General features: G+C 29.8%; 1 long non-coding RNA gene across 1 annotated transcript; it reads left to right on the forward strand.

The window, feature by feature from the left end:
- The first annotated feature begins 1,149 nt into the window (after nucleotides 1-1,149).
- On the forward strand, nucleotides 1,150-4,708 carry LOC134695163 (uncharacterized). The gene is made up of 3 exons (XR_010102717.1): nucleotides 1,150-1,264; nucleotides 1,877-2,002; nucleotides 4,557-4,708. It is a non-coding gene; the product is annotated as an uncharacterized LOC134695163 (long non-coding RNA).
- Nucleotides 4,709-5,048: the final 340 nt, after the last annotated feature.

The raw sequence follows: 5,048 nt of genomic DNA on the forward strand, positions 1-5,048 counted from the left end.
TGATCATAAAAGTAATAGTTAAAATGATAATAATAATAATAATAATAATACTAATATTAAAAATGTTCAAAAGTAATAATAATAATAATCATAATCATAATAATAATAATAATAATAATAATAATAATAATAATAATAATAATAATAATAATAATAATAATAATTAAAAACCAATTGTTCAGAGAACAATTGAAGGTCTTTCCACCAAAAACAATGTGTTTTAATAGGAAAGTTGTAAAATTAAGTTTAAAGTGTCATTTCAATCGTCAAATGATAGCTTATTGTACGCTGATTCCAAAAATATATGGTTTCTATACAATATTTTTCAAATAAGGGAGATAATTTGTTACTTCCGGTTTCAAAAAATGTTACTTTCGATAATATTTGAATATTTAATTGACACTGATTCCAAAAATATCTGGTTCTATATACTTTTATATTAATAAAGTACAAAAAATAGCTACTTCCGGTTTACACAAGGTCCCTTCCTGTTGTTTTTTTCAAGGTTATATGGTTTGATACCTTTTGCCAAAAGTCTCATGGCGTTATCATGTATACAAGAGGGAAAAAAACTCCCTTTAATTATTAAAAACCTTACTGTTCACGTAAACTTTTTTTTATTGTAGGTATACCTTTGTATATATTGCAAATTATTTTGGTCATTATTATAAATTTCCTGTCTACAAAACTATTTTTCGAAAAACTAAGGATGTTCTTATCCCAGGAACAGATTACCTTAGCTGTATGTTAGCACAATTTGAATTTTGAGTCCTCAATGTTCTTGAACTTTGTACTTGTTTGTCTTTATAAATATTTTGATCTGAGTGTCACTGATGAAATTTATGTAGACAGAACGCACGTGTGGCGTATTAAATTCTATTCCTGTTACCTTTGATTATTTTTTGCAATGATAACATTTGTTCTTTTTTCTGTCCTATGTCGTTGAAAATGATAAATGTCTTAATTTTTTGTTGTTTTGATAGTAGTTATTTGAATGATGTTAAGACTTCTTTTGACAATTAAATGCAAATAAGATTAAGTACAGATAATAATTTGTAAAAAATGCTACTTCCTTGTGACAATATTTGAAAGATTATTATTACATTTTTTTTAATTTTTTTATTGTAATTAGGTATAGCTTATATATAACCACTGTATCTCTGTATTTATTATACAACTTCTGCATGTTGAAGTGTACTTGGAAAAATGAAAGCAATACAGGTGTTTCTCGCAGTTTTTCTGTTATCGGCTATGGTAGAAATTGGTAAGTTCTTTTCATTCAATATATTATTGATATATTTACTTTGAATTAACTTGCAATTATCTTGTATTTCATGTCTACACTGATAAATGCTTCTGGATCTTTATATCATCTTAAAGTCTGAACATTTATATATTTAATTTGCATTAACTTGCAGTAATCTTGTTATTCATGTCCACATTGATAAATGCTTCTAGATCTTTATATCATCTTGAAGTGTGAACATTTATATATTTAATTTGCATTAACTTGCAGTAATCTTGTATTTCATGTTTACACTGAAAAATGCTTCTGGATCTTTATCATGTTTATATCATCTAAAAGTGTGAACAATCCAGTATGGTGTTGTTTTGTACGTAACGGTAATAGGAAACGTTTATGGTATGCTATGTTCACGTTAGTTGACCTCTGATGGTCTTGAAGCACAGATTCTGGTTACTGATGTTGTTGATCATCTTAATTACATGAAAAACTGTGGGATTGTGTTCCACGAAAGCTATATCCTGTAATAAAACACAGTTATACAACAAAAACAATTTTAGATATGATTTAATCGTCTTACATTAGACACAGCATATTTTTGTTTCCATATTTTCATTTTAATTTGCATTGAAGGTAACACTGCACCTTGCTATTCAATTGGAGGATTTTGTACACCGTTTAAATGTCCTAGAGGTACCTATTGTGAACACAGGGATTTCCATGAGGATTGTTTGCCTACACACAATTGTTGTGTCCCAGGTAAGTTCAGATAGCATGTGATGCCTTTGAATAAGTAAAAAAAGTTCTGCGGTGCTTAACTGATTAAATCAGCTCCACTGCTAAGAGCAATATTATATTCTACATAATTCGGATAACAAAAAGTCCAGGCATAATTGTAATTATTTGAAGTAACATTTTGATTAAAATGCATAGTTGCTTAATGAGGATCTTCACTCGGTTTGTGATTTCATACTGATTTTGAAATACAGGTATAAAAGTATAACAAACTGAGCTCCAAGGCAAATCCAAGGGGAGGTGCAGAAAAACTGACAAAATCGAACACTATCAATCAACGGAACAATTAACAAAAACTGCATATTCCTTCTTAGGCAAGGCATTTCCCGGGGTTGTGAAAGTTGCTATCCATGTGACAAGTATTTCATTGTGATTTAATCTATAGTTTGCGTATTATATGAATGTACACAGTGCAAAGTTGACCCCAGTCAGTAATTTTAGGTCTATTTAGCCAAAATTATACAAAGTTCCCAAACGCTTGATGAAGTTGCTTTAAAAAAAACTTGAGGTCTCATCTGATAATATTATGGTAGAAACAAGTTTCGTTCGCTTTTTAATTACGATCATACGTTTGTATCAATAATGATAGATCTGCCCTGCAATCAGTGGCGCAGACGTTTGTATATGACTACAAGGCACTTGTATAGTATCGTAGTATCGTAGTATCCTAGAAGAAATCACAATTAGAAACACCATTTCGATATTTTCGAGATATAAAAAGGGCAAAGACAGACAACAGTTAACACAACACCACACTGAAAATTGTACAATAAGAACACCATAAATATTGACATCAGTTAAAACACTATGGACAGAGGCAAATCAAATATAAAAAGAAAATTTTAAGTATGGGAATCACATATTGATATGATAATAGGAACACAAGGATACACACTTTAAGTGATTTTGTCTTTGATGTTTAATAAAATCTTTTTGAATATGCGATTATTTATGAAGTGGTAGAGTTAATTTCAAATGAACAGTATAGATTTTAAATTTGTCAAACAGAAAGACTTAAATTGTGATCAAAAGTTTGAAAGGCTAATATGTTAAACATTAGTTAGTTACATGTTTAACAGAAACACCTCCTGTTTTACAGATAATTGGCATCTAGGGTTTTCATTCTGGCCACGAAGATATAGCATAAAGTCTTGTAAAATTGTCTCTAATATTTGAGTTGGCTAAAATATTGATAGGGCTTAAAAAACTTAAAAAAGAGAACGGAATTCAGAAATGTTCCTTTTGATATTGTCAAATCTATAAATTACTAGTACCTGTTTACAAGACTTTTAACTGATCGAAATACTAAAGATTCTTTCAGTTCTGGAAAAAAAATAACCCTTGCAGTACGAGGTACATATTTTAAACACGGTAAAGATTTATTCATTCATACTCTTCAATTTTGAACGGTATGTGGTCTGCTAATGTTTTTATTCAATATTCACCACTGACTTTTAAAAACGAAACTTTCGTCTGACTTACAAAGTTGTAAGCCTGGTGTCTTTGGTAGTTTTTTTAATATTTGAAAATTCAATTATCGAACTTGACTAGTGTATGACAATTCAAATGTACATTTTTTAAAAAAAAAAAAAAAAGTTTGGATTGACTAAGAACATGTCGTTAACAACCGCTATTTCTGTGATTTATCCAAACTGGAATACAGTTTAATAAAGTTAATTATGAATTAATATCAACATGTCTTGTAGTGATAATTTATGTAAACTGCATTAAGGTTCCACTAAAGTCAAAATATAGGACACTTCATAAACATCTAAACTTTGCCTGTATTTTTCAACCTATAATGAATAAAGTCATAAATTATGAGAACATATATGTTCATTTAAACATACTTTGTATATACACATTGTGTAAATTGTAAATAAACTTGAAATTGTTATGTTGTGGCCAAACCGGTTCTTGGGGTGAACACTAAATTTTCAAAAAAATCTGCAAGCCTGCAAGACGACTTAATTTGCTTAAAATTGGTATGGACGAATACTGTTACATGTAATGCAGGGCAAGCGAATGCCGATTTGTCACATACATATGTTTTAATGGCATATTTGTCCAATTTCTGTATTGTACCTTCGATATTCGTTCACTTAGATACATGAAATTAACTGAAACTCGAAAATCAATAAATTTTATAAAAAATCAACATGCGCTTGCCCTGCATTACATGTAATAGTATTCGTCCATACCAATTTTAAGCAAATTAAGTCGTCTTAAATTGCAGGCCTCCAGATTTTTTAGAAAATTTAGTGTTCACCCCAAGAACCGGTTTGGCCACAACATAACAATTTCAAGTTTATTTACAATTTATACAGTGTGTATATGTAAAGTATGTTTAAATGAGCATATGTTCTCATAGTTTATGACTTTATTCCTTATAGGTTGAAAAATACAGGCAAAGTTTAGATGTTTATGAAGTGTCCTATATTTTGACTTTAGTGGAACCTTAACCTGCCTGCGTAATGCTGTTATTAATTTTCATACTTTTGACAAATGTATTTTTCAGGTTTTGAAAGGAACAACTGGAAAGTATAGTCTTCTATGATTAACATTCGTCTCAACTCGGCAGATTCCGTGGATAGAAGGAGAGTAGCGGATTCTACCGAGGATTGCCGAATGCTATGATTAAATATTTGGTTCACTAAATGCTTTCAAGTCCTTTTTTTAACCGCCATGTTTATATTCTAAAAAAATGCGGCAGATAACAAAGAGATGATCGAAAATCATTAATAAAAAAACGAAAGGCTGAGCAAAACACATCCCACTAAAACTTGTGGTATTCAAATATGTGCAGATTATGCTTATGTATCATGTATAATGTCACTCCTAGAAAATATGTTGATAACCTATACCATTTTCACATACACCCGCAATAGCGGATAGACTAATGTCTCTCGTCTAACCTTAAGACATCATCATATTCGTAAACCATAGTCTCTGAAGATTTTTACATTCATAAACTTAATCAAAAATGAAATGTTTCTACTAGTAATTAGAA

The sequence above is a fragment of the Mytilus trossulus genome, chromosome 13 (genome assembly GCF_036588685.1).
Source record: "Mytilus trossulus isolate FHL-02 chromosome 13, PNRI_Mtr1.1.1.hap1, whole genome shotgun sequence".
NCBI lineage: Eukaryota > Metazoa > Mollusca > Bivalvia > Mytilida > Mytilidae > Mytilus > Mytilus trossulus.